Below are 19,023 nucleotides of genomic sequence, written 5' to 3' on the forward strand. Positions count from 1 at the left end.
GTATCTGCCTTCTACTCTGCCTATATGTTTCTTCTCATGTTTGCTTTATTATACTTTCTTTGCCTTTCATTATAAACTTCAAAATAATCATGGCTTTGTGAATAAAATACCTTGCTTGGATTTTTATAGGAGCAAGGCAAGCTGTCTGCTCACGATCTCTTTCAACAGGGTACTACAACAAAGCAGGAAAAGGAAATAAAAGTTATATAGAAAAGGAAAAATAAGGTTGTCTCTATTTGCAGATGGCATGACTTTGTATAAAAATGTCTTCAAGCAAAAGCCCTGGAAGTAACTGGAGAGTTCAGTCTGTGTTCTGGGGAAAAGGCACTCAACTTAAGCAACTCCTATTAACTATTTCCCTGTAGGCTGGAGATCTGGAATTTTTATTCTGGGCATCCTGAAGGGTGGAAAGTATCAGAAGGTGCCATAAGATGGCACTCAAAGATGTGCAACCATTGCTACCATTTTAGAATGTTAGTTGTTATTTCCCTCAAACCTCCTACCACACTCCAACCCTCAGCAACTGCTGATCTACTTTCTAAGTCTATAGTTTTTTCTCCACCTCTGTTCTGGGCATTTTGTATAGATAGAATAAAAAAAATTAAAAAGTTTGGTAAGGCTTTAGAATATTAGATCACACGGTAGCAAGAGATCTATCAATTTAGGAAGAACTGACATCTCTTTGTTGTTGAGTCTTTCAATCTATTATTCCATATGTTAGTTAGGTCTTTGATTTCTTTCATCAGTGTGTTATGATTTTCAGCATATTTTTGATAAATTTATACTTAAGGGTCATCCCTTTTTAAAGCACTTGTAAAAGGTTATGCTTTTAATTTTGGCTTCTCAATGTGCATTTCTATAATATTGAAATATACCCGATTTGTGTATATTATTCTTATATTCTGTAACTTCTCTGAACTTGTTTGTTCTTGGTTTCTTTTTGAAGGTCATTTAGGATTTCTGAACATAGACAATTTTACCATCTACAAATGAAGGCAGTCTTGTTTTTCATTTTATAATTTCTCTAACTTTTATTACCTCTCCCCACTTTCTTTTTGGCAGTTGTGGGGCCTGGGCTCTGGGTCTGAGCGCTGTTCTTCAGCTCTTCAGTTCAAGGCTAACACTCTGCTACTTGAGCCACAGTGCCATGTCTGGCCTTTTCTGCTTATGTGGTGCTGAGGAATCTAACCCAGGACCTTATGCATGCAAGGCAAGCGCTCTACCACTGAGCCACCTTCCCAGCCTTACCTTTCCCTGTTTTTATTACACTGTCTAGAACATATAGTAGCATGTTGAAAGCACTAGTGAGTGGCATCCTGCCTTGTTCCTCAGCCTAACACAGACATAGTGTATTGTATAGTTGATGATGTTAGTGTTTCTTGTTAGCCAAAGCAAATGTAACATTTTAGTTCACTCATCACCATGAGGCATAAGTACTTTCATTTTTTTCTTTCTTAATAATGAACTCTCACATTTTATATAAGAATAGTGGTTCTTTTTCAAAAGTACACTTAAGAAAATTAACACAAATCAAAACTTATACTTGTGAATGTCACCTGTGATTATATGAAAATCAGTGACTTAAGACTCATCAGCCTTAAAATAGCTTATGTGTACATGTGTGTGCTAGTCCTGGGGTCTGAACTCAGGGCCTAGGCACTATCTCTGAGCTTCTTTTTCTCAAGGGTAGTGTTCTACCACTTGATCCACAGCCCCATATCTGGCTTTAAAAAAATGGTTTAATAAGGATAAGAGTCACAGACTTTTCCACCTTGGTTGGCTTTGAACTGCAATCCTCAGATCTCAGCCTCCTGAGTAGCTAGAATTACAGGTGTGAGCCACCATGCCTGACTTAAAAAAACCTTTCATACCTTCGTTGGGGTGTTTTTTCCCCTTGAGATTATGGAATTATCTTCCCTGTCAATTAAAGCATCATTTTTGAAAGCTTCACTTGGCTTACTGTGAGGGGTATTTGAAAGCTGCATTGATTATGAACTTGACACACAATTCCGCTGAGAACCAAGACCTGGGCAAGGCCCATTTCAGTTTCCATCAAGTGCTCCCTACAGAGCATCAGGCCAGAAGTGCTTCCGTCCTATCTCTACTCCAACCAGTGGAACTGTCGCTACACTCATAGAAGTTCTCAGAATAATTGGCAATGGCTGTAGCTGTCATTGCAGATATTTTTCTAAACTGTCTAGAATGTTCTTTCTCGATGGGCTTCTATCAATACACTGACACCGGAGAAAAAGGTGTAAATTACTGATGCTTAGGGTTCACGGTATTCTTGGGTGATACCTATCTTTTCCCAGCAGGTGGCAGCAAGTGACTATGAGAAATACTGATGCGATCATGCATGTGAAGTACCTTGGGCTTTATCTAGGGCAACTGGAGAAAGGTAGCTTTAAGACCATCTTGGGAATTCTGTACAGCTGAGGTTAGGTTTTAATTTGGATTTCAAGTGAACTGCTCTTTTATTTGGTGCCCTTCAGCTGGGGAAGTGGTATGTGCTTTTTGGGCATAAACACGTTGATGGCAGAGAGGTTTTAGCTAATTAGGAGCACTCTGGCTGCAGTTTAACTTCTAATATAGTCTTCATTTGGGACACTGAAAACAGACATTGCTTTGAACCAGCTGCTCACTGGAGTAACAGATCCTTACTGGTCTCCTTCACTTTGATATCCGTCAACCACCTCAAATTCAACACATTCAACCCAAGCACAGTGGGAGGGCTCCACTCTCTCTTGGTGCCTAAAAGCCAACTGTAAGTTATCAGAGCTGTTGCCAAAGGGTAGACTTAAAATGCCTAGCTTGAAACTTGCTATGAAGGTAGCATTTACAATAAATACATTCTAACACCACAAACCAAGGCCTTCCCCCTCTTCCAACTGAGAAACATTTACTAGCATGCCACTGATCCAAACATACTTATTGTCTCTCTTATGATACTTTTTCCCCCCTGCCTGGCACTGGTGGCATAGGCCTATGATCCTAGTTAATGAGGACTGAAGTCTGAGATTGATGGTTCAAAGCCAGCCCAGGCAGAAAAGTCAGTGAGATTCTTATCTCCAGTTAACCAGCCAAAAATGAAAATATGGAGGTATAGCTCAAGCGATAGAGTGCTAGTCTTAAGCATAATAACCAAGTAAGAGTGTGAAGCCCTGAGTTTGAACCCCAGTATTGACACTCCTTCCCAAAAGAAAGAAGAATCCTCTTTTCCTAGTGTATATAACCTATCAATGCTCACACTTGTCATCATCTCACTCCACAAAGCCCAGCTGAAACTCACCATTCAGGGACACTGAGTTCAGTCACTTTACCACTGCATCCTTTCTCTGTCTTGCTTCTGCCCTCCCAAAGGCCTTCTTTCATGTCACAGGCTTAGTCTTACTTCATTTCTCGAGTGACTAGTGTCTAGTGACATATACTTGCTATGTGTTCCTAGAGAGCTATATACTTGCTATATAGCTCCTAGAGGGGGCTTTAACTTTTTATCCGAGACATCGTGGTGACTTTAGTGGTTGTGGTAGAACTTGGAAAGAATTAGATGCTCACCAAACAGTTATGACTTTGCTTATTGATGCAGAATATGTTTCCAATTCTCTTCCGTTCCACTCTCTGACCCCAACTGACCTATTCATGCTGTGTTTTACTTTTCATCTTTATTCACCATGTTATATTTCTCTCACTTTTCATCCCAACTGTAACCTTAGAGTGCTCAGAAGCCTCCTCACTCATACTCCATTGGGTGTGTATTCTTCCGCACTCAAACTCCATTGGGTGTGTATTCTTCCACACCCACAGAGTGGCTTCTCATTTCCTTCACGTTCTTTCTCCTTGTCTTTTCAACTCTTCCCCTCTGAGTAATCTGATCTCTTCACAGTGTGGGCCTTTAAATGTGTCCACTCACTTTTCGAATTCCATTAATAGCGGGGAGGGGGGGAGGGGGGTGTTACTGAACTAACTCATTGTGGTTGATTTGCCCGCAAAGAGGAATGGTGGAGTTCAGGAAGGATATTCCGAGAATCTTGCCAAAGTCACTTCCTTGTCCAGACCAAACAGGAGCATGAATGATGGATAGAGATTTCGGATGTGGGACAGGCCTGAGGGGAGCAGGGCCAGTCTGGCCCAGGCTGACTTCTCTCTATTTCAAGAGGCTGTCTGTTTGGCAATCTCCCTGGAGGTGAGAGAGCTGTTTGTGCTTTGGTCCCTATCAAAGGGGCCGGTAACACCCCACCGTCGGGGTTGTTAGCTTTCCTCATAAATCTGTGTTTGGAGAGATATCTCTTGGGAGGGAATTTTGGTTTGACACTAGAAGAAAGCAAGCTTGGGACTTAATTGGGGAGTAAGAGATATATCAAAGGGGAGAAGGTAACGGTCTTAAATAGCTTGTGGAAGTGGCTTTTTTAAGTGACATCTGAGGCCGTTGGTTGGAACCCTGACATTCGCTGACTTCCTATGCCCCTCAGCCACTGTCCTTCAAGTGCTGATTCCCCCTTTAGAAACTTCTAGCCAGGTGGTGTCAGAGATCCCAGAAAGACATTTAGCAAGAGCAATACAAGTTTTGTTGTGAAAAAACTGACTTATCAATCACCAAGAATGTATTGAGTAAACTTGTTGGTACATTTTATGTACCAAGAACAATGACAGATGCTGGGGTAGGAAGAAATACAAAGACAAACAGTTGATATCTTAGGGTAGGGAGAGTTCTTAGGCTTACCCCAGTGGTTTTTAGTTATGTGCAAAGAGAGGTGAAATAAAGAGTTATAGCCGGAAACATGTTTCCAGGAGGAAAGGAATATTGGGTAGTCACAGACAGGCTTTCCCTCTGAGGCTTTGAACCTGAACATGGCTTCAAGATGCTTGGGGAGGCCATACTGAGTCATTTTTCCATTTCTGTAGATTCCCATTTCTAATGGGTGCGTGGGTCTTTCTTTCTGTTCACTTTTCTGAGGTTTAGTAGTCCTGTTTCTGTATTCTGTGTTTCTGTGTTCACATGAAGGCTTAATTTAATCCATGTTTTCTAATGTTGTACAGCCATTCTTAGGAATATATCCTCCAAAGAAGCTTCCAGATTGCTTTATTCAGCCATTCTGGAGATATTTACAATTCACAACTAACTTTTATATTCTACCTTTGAGTTCCCAGAATTCACTAGGCATGCTATTTCAAATCTCAAAGTGCTTTAGAAGTCCTGTTGTTATAAAAGAGGATTTTCCTTACCAAACTATTTTCCTTTTACTTCAAGTGGCATTTTTTTTATAGTTTATCCTTTCAGTGAAGGTTTGGTCAAATCAGCATTCGGGGTGCATCAGAAGTCTGGACATGGGGGAATGATCATAACCACTGCATGGTTAACAGTTTCATAGTCTGTGTTCATGTGTTACCAGAGTCCTAGACTCCTGGCTACTAGGACTTGAAAGCCTCTTCCCTCCTAGAGCAATCCTATGTGGTATTCATTGTCTCATATATATATATATATATCCCTATAAAATCTCTTCTTTTTTTCTCTTGAGAGCTCAACATTGCATTTTAAAGAACGTTTCTATATTTTACCAAGAATTTCCATATTTATACTATCTGTAAAATATATGCATACACATTTGTGGGGTATATAGTATATCTAAAGCCTCCAGAAGTAAGTATATACTTAACTCTTGTTATTTTACTCTTTTATCCAACTTCTCTGGTAGAATGAAGAGTTAGGGTTTTTTAACCAATGAAGATTAAAATGTGGAGATGGCAGTGGTCCACTTTCAGAGCTGTCTTCTGGTAGACCAGCAGGTGTTGGTGCAATCTAAAAGAAAGAGCAAATGGCTGCATTGTATTGGTCTCACATTAAGATGTCTTTAAAATGAAGTCATTATAGGCCAGTGAAATGAGAAAAAAATTCCAAAACTGTATACTCCATCTGGTGTTGTGTTTTATTTCTATTTTTGTCCCATCCCTGTTCTTTTACCTGAGTATTTTCTATTATAAGCAGACTAGGTGTTTCAGTAATATAAAGTGAAAAGGAACAGCAATGACAAAAGAGTATTTATGGAGTCCTTCTATCAGCTATTATACATATGCTGACCATAATAAATGCTTAAATTTGGTCCTCACATTGATTTTTATTACAATGTTCTTTAACAGATAGGCAAATGGAAATTCAAGGAGGCTAAATTATATTCTAAGGTCATACAATTCCTTAATATAATAGATGCAAAATTTCAATACAAGTCTTTAATAGACTAGATTTTCAGGATTTTCTTACACTATCTCTCTGAGAAGGACTGCGAGTATCAGTGAAGTTAGAGAAAAATTTTATGGATAGTTTCTACTGTGTAAAGACTATAGAATCATTAACTATTCCTTTGAGATGTGGAAATTTGTAAAATAATTTAACTTCCCTTCCAACTTATATAGCTATATGTTCAGTATAATTATTCCTTAAGTGTAAGAAGTCCAGGTTTGCTACTGAACCGCAGAAGTTGACATTTAAGAGTGAAAGATCATATAAGAAAGAACATTTTGAGACTTTCTTACTCCCTGTTCTCTTTTAAGACTTCAAGGGCAGGGAGTTCTGTCAATCTGTTTGGGCTCCGTTGCTGAGAGAGTCAGTCTGTGGCAACTGCCAGCTATCCAGTCATCTCCTAAAAACAGGACTTACTGCTTGATCATAAGTCTGTACGAGACGCTAGCCCACAGATACTATTGAAAGATGATTGATTATTTGTTATGGCTACTGCAACTAGGGCAAGCATAACACGAAAGGCTGATCTTGTCAACACTATCTTCATCTGAGTCCCTGCTCCTGGATGCATAGCCTCCTAGACAGGCCAGAGCACCTCCACTTGCCAGCTTTCTGTCCTCAGTACTTTAGAGCAAAGTCTATTAAGGGATACAGGTTCAACACATATAACTGGCTCAGCAATCATTTCATTCCTGGAAATAAGATCCTCTTTTTTTAATGGTTATGAAATAGTGGATGAATATTTACAGATTTGGCAAGATGTTGTTGACATACTAAGAAATGAAAATATGATGATTAAGTAGCCCATACGGTATTTAACCATTAAATATATTAATTAGGTTATTGCAGCATTATTTACCATAGCTAAGATATGGAACCAACCCAGATGCCCCTCAGTAGATGAATGGATCAAGAAAATGTGGTATATATACACAATGGAATTCTATGCCTCCATCAGAAAGAATGACACTGCCCCATTTGTTAGGAAATGGAAAAACTTGGAAAAAATTATATTAAGTGAAGTAAGCCAGGCCCAAAGAAACATTGGTCCCATGGTTTCCCTTATTTGCAACATCTAGTATATGTATGAGTCAAGCGCAAAAGGTCAGATAATGTGATGTTAGGAAAATGAACACTTAGATTGTATTTTAATGCTTTTTTATTTCATGCATTTGTTTCTAACGCATTTATAAGATTATCTCTTTGTTGCTTTGTATGTCCCTCCCCCACAGTATAACCCCTGCTTTCACTATATTTGATGTCAGTATAACTTGTGGAGGAGATGGGGAAAAACAAGTCGTTTAAGGATACAGGTGGACCTGTTGCAACAATGAGAAGTACAAGGTCATGTCGAAATCGAGCTTTACAACGTTGGTGGGGGGGGCGATTGGGTGGGGGGGGAGGTAGGGAAGGGAGTGAAGGGTAAACAAAGGAGGAGGCTGCAATGCTTGATAAGAAATGTACGCATTATCCTGCCCATGTAATTGTAACCCCTCTGTACAGTATGTTCACAAAAAAATTAAACTAAAAAAATATTAATTAGCAAATAATCTAGATGAATGCAGATACCAACATGTAATATAATATTTTTGAGTTATTGTTTATGAACATTGAGTTTAATTTTCATTTCTTTTTTAATATATATTTTTATTGTAAAGGTATTGTACAGAGGGTTTACAGTTACACGAGTAAGGTAATGGGTATATTTCCTCTTGAGCATGGTTACCCCCTCTAATAGAATCTTACTATCTGAGGAAAATAGATGAACCACATATGGTGCTTAAAATGATCTAGGAATCCCATAAAAAATGACGAGAAACAAGTAAAATAAGTCTTAGTAATATATGAGTATATTCTATGTACACAAACTCCCACAGCTATATGGTTATGCAATTACTTGCCTGTTTATCAAATTTATATTAAACAATAAAGTATATTCATTATAATGTATTTTTAACAATATGTTGATGCCATCTAATAGCATATATCAGTGATGTATTTTCTTTAACAAAACATAGTATTACTTTAACATATACTAAAAATAAAAATATTTACATATTTTTCATACTTAGTCTTTGAAATTTTGATGTATTTTACACATAATCTCAATTTGGACATTACATTTTTATGAGAATCAGTGAATATTGCATGGATTTCATAAGACTTAGCAGCAAGAAAAATGGATTCAAATGCCTAAGTTCTCCTAGGTCTCTACCAAACTTTTTCAATAACTGAATTAGCACTAAAGTTAAATGAATTAAAATTAAAGGAAAAAATAAGTAATTTATTTACACAAGTTGCATCTCAGGCTCTCAACAGCAACTTGTCACTCCTGGCTATAGTTCTGGGTGGTACAGTGGAGAAGTATTTCCTTGCCATGTCAAACTGCATGGCCCTGACAGACCTCAGGGCCTGGCCTCTCCTACTTCTGCATGCCTGACCTGCCCGACACCATTCCTCTCTTACCAGTTCCCCGTGCCAGGCTCCCTGTGTACAAAGACCATCACTTGCTCTGTTGAGGCCTTCTCTGGCTTCTAGACAATATGGTCAGGCCAGATGGCCTTCTCTCTTAATACCTGGCCTGTAATACCTCACTCAGCACTACATATTTTCCTCCATTAGCCTCTGCCATGTTGGACTTTACATGATTATATCAATTTCCTTCCAGATCTGCCTGGGATTAGGGTGGATGGCCTTGTGTCCTATGCCAGAAATTCTCTTCAGAAGAGCACTTTATTGTGAATGGACAGCCCCTTAATATCTCTGTGGGTAGTGACTGCTTGGGAAAGTATCTTGCCCTTATGTGATAAAGAAGGGCTGAGACTGGACTTGGGGGTCAGACTCAAAAGCTTAGTCTTCATCATTAGAACATCTTTATTAAAAGTAAAAAATAAAACAACATTCTGTTTAAAAAATGAAATATTATTGGGTGCTGGTGGCTCACACCTGTAACCCTAGCTACTGAGGAGGCTGAGATCTGAAGATTGTGGTTCAAAGCTAGCCTGGGCAAGAAAGAACTAGACTCTTTTTTGGGGTACATTTTTATTGTAAAATGCCGTACAGAGGGGTTACAGTTACATGAGCAAGGTAATGAGCATTTCCTATTGAGCACAAGACTCTTATCTGCAATTAACCACCAGAAAACTAGAAGTAGCTCTGTGGCTTAAAGTGGTAAAGCACTAGCAATTGATCATAAAAAGCTCTGGGACAGCACTAAGTCCCCGAATTCATAGGATGGGCAAATAAATAAATAAATAGGAAAAAAAGAAAGAAAGAAAAAAGAAATCCTAAGTAGATCTTGGAAGTGTTCTCTCTGAGATTAGGGGAGGAGATACCTGAGTTTACTGTTAGAGAGAAACCATAGAAAAAGTTTTATTAATGGTAGAATCTTTGTTTTGAGATTAAATGAAAGTCTAGTAGCATTCTGTAGACTGGAAACATGAATTAAATGGGACTTGTGAAAAATGGAAGACTGGGGGATGCTCCATGTTCGCCAGAGAATGCCTTTAATCATTGACATCACACCATTTCCCAAGAATAGCAAGCCTGGTTACCCAATAACAAACAGGGTTACAAGTGCATATAGGAGTGAGAGAATGACATGGAAATTATTTTGCATTCTGGGAAATGAAGTGCAACTTGACTTACAGAATTTGCTACAATCAGACAAATCAGTTGGTTTAGACAAGGCGGATTAAGCAGGAGAAAAACACAGCAGGATGGATGCAGGCCTTTCTGGGGGGAGAGTCAGAGTCCTTTCCACTGGCAGCTCAGTGTAGGACAGACACCCACCTAAGGTTCAGGACAGACAGACACCTAAGAGAGGAACCCTTGGAACTCCTAGGCAAAAGAGATCATCGAAGGCAAGGCGCTAGGAATGGAGCTACAGAGAACACTTGGATGACACAAGACTGTGAGCAGAGCGTCTGCGCGTGAGTTCTACACTCTGTGGAGCAGCCATAAAATGAAAGGCAAATTTCTGGCCCAGGTCACCAAGTCTGGGTTACATGAAAAGCTACTTCTTCTATACTTTTGACCTTCAGTGGTGCTCATGCCCCATGGTATCACTCAAGCATTCTCTACCACCCTTTCTATTTCTCAAACGCAAATTCCTTGCTTTTGTCTGAAAGTCTCAGGCATTCTTTGCTATTTGGCCAATGTCAAGTTTTAATTTCAACTTCTTCTTCTTCTTCTTTTTTTTTTTTGTCGGTTGTGGGGCTTGAACTCTGGGCCTGGGTGCTGTCCCTGCGCTCTTCAGCTCAAGGTGGGCACTCTACCGCGTGAGCCACAGGCTTGAGCCACAGTGTCACTTCTGGTTTTCTAGTGGTTTATTGGAGATAAGTGTCTCATGGACTTTCCTGCCCGGGCTGGCTTTGAACCACGACCCTCAGATCTCAGCCTCCTGAGTAGCTAGGATTACAGGCGTGAGCCACCGGTGCCTGGCTTCAACTTCTTCTTAAACCTTTGTCTTTGGGCTTCATGCTTGAGGACACATTTTCCTCAGCAAGCATAATTTTGGGATAAGGCATCTCAGGGCTGTGTTAGTCTGGAAGTTCATGAACTGATCTTGGAGCCTGTGGGCTCTTCAGAGGCATAGGAAAATGTCTGAGTCAGAAAAAATAACCTGGCATACCTCCAAATTAACATGAGAAAACTAGACATTTGGAAGTGATAATAGTTAACCTGGAATTAAGGACTTAAGCTGGGAGTTAAATGGTACCTAAAACTGGAGAATCTCATGCCTTCTATATTTTGATCGCTTCTTGGAGGAAAGCTTAAGATGAGCAGTGACTTCATTACAGATTTTGTGATTCAATCCCTTCCCCTTTGGATGATCATGTAGTCCATCCACTGTGCTTTGATTTTTTTTTCAGAACCCCACTTTTATAAAACACTTCCGGCCTTGTGCTGGCTTGGCTGTGTGACTTGCTGTAGCCAGTGGAGGTGCCATGATGCCACATCCAGGAGGCAGTTGGAAGAGCAAACGTGTGATCTAGTTCTGGCTCACCTCCTTGCAGCCCCCTCCCCCTGCCCCAGCCTCAAGAATTGATAGTGGGTTTCAATAGAGTCTACATTTCTGGTTTGGTTGAATGAGAAAGGACAGAGTGCCAAGTCACAGTAACAATATGGGAATTAATAGTTTTTTTTTTATCACAAGTCCTGAGGTTTGGGGCACTGTTTGTTACCACTGCAAAGCTGATTGACATAGGTGTTCACAAGAAAAGTTCATGTAGGTGAGAAGGTTGCTCTCCTAGTTAGGTCATTGATCTAGTTTGCTCCTTTCTTTTTTATTTTTATTTTTGGTGTAACTTCATTATCATGGCTCATGTCTAAAATCCTTGCTACTCAGGAGGCTGAGATCCAGAAGATGGTAGTTTGAGGCCAGCCTGGCAGAAAAACGTCTTAGACTCCATCTCCCAAAATAACCAGAAAAAAAAATGTAAGGCTCAAGGGGAGGCTCAAATGGTAGAGCACCAGCTAAGCAAGCAAGCATGGGTCCTTGAATTCATACCCTGTAACACACACACACACACACACACACACACACACACACACACAGTTAGAAATAAATAAAAGAAAAAGGAATAGAAAGAAAGAAAACCAGTATGTTGATTCTCTCTCTCAAATAGTGGTTTTGCAGACCTTATTGTAACCAGAATTTTAATGGAATTAGAGAGTTAACATAAAATTAATCCTGTGCCACACATGATACAAGGCCAGGAGGCCCCACATCAGAATTCTGGGAGTGAGGTATTGGAGATATTTGAATGGCCAATAAAGTTACTTATTTCTCCTTTATGACACCTTGTGGAATTTACTGACGTAGGCATTTTACATTTTTCAATTACAACTGTGACATTTTCTTATTGCCAGTTTTGCTAGAGTTTGGAATTTTTTGCAAGGTACTTTCTGTCCTTCATAAGAAATCAGTGTTAAATAAATCAACTTGTTTCTCAATGGCTTAATTTAGCACACTATTTCTTTCTGCACAGAGTGAATCTGTTCTTTCTTTCTTTTCTTAGCTCTAGACAAATGCAGTACCTTCATCTGGAAGAACATTTCAGGACATTTCTGCATTTACCTATTATGTGTGTATGTGCCTCTGTTTATCTTTCCATATATACATCATTCATCCATTCAACAAATGCTTTCCAGCTTTCTGGTTAAAGTATTGGAAAAACCTACATCTTGTTCTCTTGGATTTACTATTCCTAGAAATCTCATGAAAAGACTTGTGTAGGTGGAAGGACTAATGAGTCCAAAAGGTGGACGTGTAGAGCCCTCCAGCAACATCTGAAGACAGGGTGGAGAGTGAGGAGCTGAGGGGAGCATGGAGATGGTCTAGACCACCAGGATTTTCTTTGTGAGCCATCTGAAGGAGTTTAGATGTTGTTCTAAACATAATTAGAAGTGATGGAAGGATGTACGTTTTAGAAAGATCATTCGCACTGTTGAATAGGCAAAGTCCAATAGAAAAGCTAGGAGAAAGAGAGAGACTACTGCCAAAGTCCTGCAGAGAGACCTGGGGTCTCTCAGGAGTGTAGTTGAGTTGGTAGAGGGAAGTAGTCACATTCAATGTGTATTTGGGACATAGAGTTAGTTGACAGATTGCCTATGGAATGTGAGCAGAGTAAAATATCAAAGATGTCACCTAAGCTTTTGGCTTCAGTGACTGCAAACACTGTAGTGGGTTGTAACCATAACATGGGAAAGACTGGAGAAGGGAATGGGCAAGGAGACTATATATATTTGGAAACATTGTATCTTCAGGCAAGTTGTCTGTGTTTTGTCACTTTTCTTTCTGCTATGGGCACCAGGACACTGTATGCTCCATTTAAATTTGAGGTCTGATGAACTTTGAAAGAAAAAGAATTTGTATAAGGAAGGGGTAACACTGATCAAGATATATTACTGACATAAGCTGACATGTTTGGTTAAAATCCCTTTGTACAACCACTAAAGGATTTAAAAATATTTTTTAAAAGATGACTACTCCTAAACAGACATGTTGAATTGAAACCTCTTTTGTACAACTACTTAAAGGTGAGTTTAAAAAAAAGAGACAAAATTAAAGATCTCCTAGTTGGCAGTCTTCTGTTATGGTTTTCATTATAAAGAGGGAGAACTCTAAAGACCCAGGGGACTTCAACACCACACTATGCAGCCAGCGAACATTTGTAATTCTTATTTTTATTGCCTGCGCTCAATTTCTCTCTGGTGTAAGACTTGGGAAATGATATCCTTTTGATTTTGTAAATGGAATTTCATTGGCATCCATCTATACCTAGTTGTTATTATGTTGTCCTTGACTCCTTCCAAACTTCATTGTCAGGGTTGAGTTGGTAGATTATAAGGGTTACAAAGGCTAAAATATGTACTATGAAGTCTTTCCCAGGAAAAGGTTGCCAATCCCTGCTCTTGTGGAACCAATAGGCTACAACTTTTAACCTGCGTGTGATCAGTAAAGCTGATTCACACTCAAGATTTTGAGATTCACCTGAACTAACCCAATCTCCATTCCCTCCCATTGGCATAACTGGTTCAGTGGTGTGTACTAATCTCAGTTTGCTTAATTCATCAAAGTTTAACAATCCTGTTTGGATTCTGAGATGACAGTATGGCTCTTTGTGCTGGCTCTGGGTTCAGAAGTATGTAGGCCTGGGAGCATTGGCAGAGAGCTAGGTCAGACAGCCAAAGTTAACTTCTAAACTGAAGTTTATACAAAGCAGAAGGAGACTTCTGCAGAGAGATAGAGAGGATGGGATCTTGGTGATGTATTTTGAACTTCTCTATCCTGCATCAAGGCAAGGTTCTCAGGACTTTCTTGTTAAATTCTCTTCTTCCTTAAACCAGATTAGATGGACATTTTTGTTTTGTTTTTGTTTTTTTGTCGGTCATGGGGGCTGAAATCTGGGCCCAGGCAGTGTTCCTCAGCTCCTCAGCTCAAGGCTAGCACGCTACCGTATGAGCCACAGCTCCACTTCCAGCTTTTTTTCTCCTTATGTGGTGCTGAGGTATTGAACCCAGGACCTCATGCATGCACAGCAAGCACTCTACCACTGAGCCAACTTCCAAGACCCCATAGATGGACTTTTTATCTTTGTAAACTGAAGTGGATAGAAGGCTGGACCACAGTGTATGCTTTATTTGATACTGAGATAAAATTAAGAAACCAATACCTCTTGACATGTCTTTCCTACAAATCATAGCTCAAATCATTCCTTTTAAGGTCTCAGATGAATGTGTATTTTAATTCATTTGCCTTTCTATAGGAATTACTCCCCCATAAACCCCTCGAGATGCTTAACACGTTCTACCTTATTTGTGTGGTTAGTTGAGGGAAAGTATTTTTGTTCTATAGATTGTAGAATCTGTAAGAGCAGAGATTACATCTTACTTGGCTTTGCAACATGACATAGTATCTTACCATAGTAAGTTGGGTGTAAGGCTTCCAATTAGAGATGAGTCAACATGGGACAGAGTAAGGGGAATGCAAGGGAAGACCACCCTTCTCCATAGCCGACTTCCTCACTTCCCTGAACTGAGAGAAGAGAAAATATTTAAATTGATGCAAGACTAAATTGATTTAGTTTGGACTGGATTCTAACAATATCTGAATATGAAAATACTGTAACAGCCAAAAACAACCCCAGTGCCATGGGATCTGACCCAAATGTTTCAAGAAATGATACTGGCAGATCTATTAAAAACATGCTTAATGTCTAGGAGTGTAACCAGGAGTTTTAGGCCAGAGGCCTAACTCCATGGGTTCCAACGTGTCAGGTTCAACCACTCAGCCCACTGTGCCAATGAGACAAGTAGTGAAAGGCAGAGAGGAAATTTATTACCTAACCTGGCACACCATGAGAAGAGCCAGGTAATCACTTGAGTCCATCTTCTGGCTACTGATGTGAGCACTAGATTTAAATAGAGGAAGAATTGAGACAGAAAAGAGGTATGCAGCTAGAATGGCTTAAAGCAAACACACATACAAAATGGAGACTTGAATGCTAACTGTTTTTCCTGCTTTGAATAAATGGTGGGCCTAAGAAAGAAGTCAGTACTTTCTAACAAGAGCAGTTCTGAAGTCCCACTATAAGAGTTGGGCATAGATTGGAAACAGAACTGTATTCTAACTGTATTCTGTCAAATTCAACTTATCCCATAAGCTGTTTATCTATTCCATTCCTGTTTGTTTTTCTATTTTCTCTTACACTTGTGGTTTTGGAATTTACATACAAAACATCATCTCTTTCTTTTTCTTTTTTGTTTAGGTGTTAGCAGTACTGCCCTCGCTAAACGCTCATCGGACAGTAGCCCAACCCCAAGAAAAGGATGGTTTATCATCTCTTTCAAAGATATTTATATCTTTAAATTATCTGCTAATAACATTAGGCCTGGTCAGCTATTTTTTAAAGCACACTATACACATATGTATAAGATAGTGTAATTAAATAAGCTATTTAATCTAACATATACTTGTTGGGAATCTGACACATCTAAGAAGAGTTTCTGGGCTGTCAGGAACATTCATAAGTAAAATTCATAAAGATTTAGAACAAAACTCTCAAGCAGAATAACTTTCTGTGATAATAAAAGTACTCTAGACCAGGAATGCTCATTCTGGGAAGCCAGTGTCTCCTTGTGTTGTAACTGAACATTTGAGATGTTGTGGCCTTTGAAAATTTGTCATAGGAGAACTGAATTTTATATTTTATTTTGTTTTTTAAATTTATATTTAACAAGTCTATTTAAAGAGAAAGGAGATAGACAAAGAAAGAGAGGGAGGGTGGGAAAATGCAGTCATAATATTCAAAGTATAAATAAATATGAAAATGTAGCTAGGAAAATAGAGGGGATGGGAGTGTTGAGAGCAATGCGGGAGAATTATGTAAGGAGTGACAGTGATCAGCACGCATTGTATTTATACACGGACAGATTGAATTGAAACCCCATTGAATGATAAAGATAATAATAAAAAGAAATAGAATTGATATTCTAAGAAAGAAGGAGAACATGGAACTATACAGAATACTCAATGAAAGCCAAAAAGGCAAAACTAGTATGGAAGACAAAACCAGAAACAAAGAACAAGGACAACAAATAGCAACCAGCAAGTAGTGTAGATGTTAGTGCAGCTATATCAAGGATTGCTTTAAAAGCCAGTGGTTTCAAAGCACCGATTAAAAGACAAGATTGTCAAAGTAGATTAAAGCCCCAAACTTAACTGTCTGTGGTACCCAAGAAAGCCTCTTAAAATGAGTGAGATTCTGCCCTCCAAGAGTTTAGATTCAGGCAAACTAGTTTTTCCTGAGGACAATTTTGTTAAGAAAAATGGAAGGCTATGATGTGTTTAATTCCAAATGGTTACTTTCCCCCTCAAGTTGCCTGAAGCCAGAGGGAATTTTTGTCTAATGTCCATTGTGAGGACATGGTAGAGCTCTTGGAGGTAAAAATTTCCAAGACCCTCTCTGTCTCTCTGTCTCTGTCTCTGTCTCTCCCCTCCCAGACCCCCAGTATTGTATTCAGTCTTGCAGGAATACTGAATCTGGACCATTTTTATGTAATTGGCTTTTAACCAAGTTTAAAATATTTGAATATGAGTGGAAAGGGAGGAGAAAAGTAAATAATAATGGAGATTTTCCACTTGGGTAGCAAGTACATTAATATCACTATTAATAGAAGTGTAGGATTACATGGAGTTTTGAAGGAAATTATGATGCTTTCTTAGGACCAACAGACTTTCTCTATTTTTTTTCCCTCCATAATCAAAGATGAGTCACCTAAGCAGGTTTAAACAGAATGACAACTAAAAGAAAAACACTCTCCACCCAAAAAACTCTTCAAGTACCTGATCCACAGACCTACTTCCCTCCTAGACACACCCAAGGCTGCTTCTAGTCAACATCTCCCAGTAGAGCCTTTTGGCTGTAGTTTCTGGCAATGGCAGCTTTCAGCAGTAGACTTCCAACAGAGGCAAGCATGCGTTGTCCTAGCAACAGGTGGTCCAGGGTTCACTCCCATTGGCTTGGGTCTTTACCAACAACTCCACCACTGGGTAGAACCTTCTGCTGGCTGGTGATACTGCTCCAAATAATTACCAGCAGCTTCTGATCTCTATGGCCCTGGGATCCCATCGGCTTCTAAAAGGTTAAATGTTACCAGACTGCAATCCCAAATGTCTTCTCAGAAAAACGTTTGGGTTCCTTCAATGTTGACAGATCTCTGCTCCAGCAGCCCTCTAAGACAACTCTTCACAGTTACAATGCCACAGTCTTCTGTCAGTCTTTCAAATCTCCATTAGTCACTCTATAACTCCAGTAGAAACTTGTTTTGATAGAGATTTTGGACTTCTAGCTTGAGAGACTACGTTTTCTCAAGCTGGGGCCTTCTGTGTACTTGGTTACCCAGAGCAGTTTCTATGTATGGAAAGTTGCTGAACAGCCGTGTTTGAACCAGAGAGACTGTTAGGGAAGATGGAATGCTGATGAAGACTCATAACAAAAACTTTCAAAGTCAAGAATTATATGAGTGACTACAAATGTATATGTGCAACTAGGAATATGTATTCCTAGTTGCCTTTCTGACTTGGTTGTGCTGTTGTCTGAGGCCCCAAACAGGAACTGATCCTTCCAGAATGCCCGTCCTCCTCAGAAGTTATCTCTTAGAGGTCCCTCTGAAAGCTAGTGACTCCTTCACCCAAATACCCCATCTACTGAACTGCAGTGCTGACCAGTGCTACCACAAGCCGCCCTCTCTCACCACATCCACATCCTGATATTGTGACATCTATGCCAACAGAGTGCTGGGAAATGCCCCAGACCTCCTTCAGATAACTATGTAAAATTGTCTGGTAACTCTGAGTTTAAAATTATGAATGATATGAAAGACTTCCTTCACTGGGATTTATTAACCCAAATAACGACAGCATATAAAAATGCAAACAAGTATAATGAAAAAAGAATAAAGGCCAGCTTAATATAGAAAGTACTTTCTGAAATACCATGGTGAAACCCCTTGACACAATTAATATACATTAAAAAATGAAAAAATTAGAGAAAAATGACAGGAAAGTAGAACAGGTTCTGGAAGGGAAAACCAGAGAGGGTGAATGAGAATAAGGTTGAAGTCGTTTATTTGTACCTATGAAAATAGAATAATGAAATCTGTTAACATTGTTAACAGCAGAAGATAGATCTTTTTACAATATATGGAAGTCAGTTGCATAAATAGTCTGTAGCATTCTATTTTTTTAAATTTTATTTTCTTGTAAAGATGCTGTACAGAGAGTATAGTTACATCAGTAAGGTAATGAGTACATTTCTTGTTGGACATTACCATTCTTATAGACAATATTCTGTACCATTCTGATAGACATCTTGGTTGTTTCCAACTTTTGCCTGGATAACACCTACTTTGAAAATTTTATACATGTCTTTTGCTTATTTCTCTTTGATTATTTCTATGCACTAAGAAGTAAAAGTTTGTGATATTATTGTTGTATACACATTTAGTTTTAGTAAATATGCCATAAAGATGCAAGGTTATTGTATTTATGTAAACCATACATATAATTGTGCTGATAAAAACTGATAAACTTTGTTAACTTAATGAAAGTCTTTATGTATTTGTCCAATTAATTGGTGATACTCTATATTTCTTCCTAACTCTTTTTAAAGTATTTTTTAAAAACATCTTAGGTAGAAGATAGTCTTACATGTCTATTACTTTGGATGCTGTATTTAGATTTGGAATCTTAGTATTTTAAGACTGTATTTTACTTTGTT

The sequence above is a fragment of the Dipodomys ordii genome, unplaced genomic scaffold (assembly GCF_000151885.1).
Source record: "Dipodomys ordii isolate 6190 unplaced genomic scaffold, Dord_2.0 Scaffold97, whole genome shotgun sequence".
Taxonomy (NCBI): domain Eukaryota; kingdom Metazoa; phylum Chordata; class Mammalia; order Rodentia; family Heteromyidae; genus Dipodomys; species Dipodomys ordii.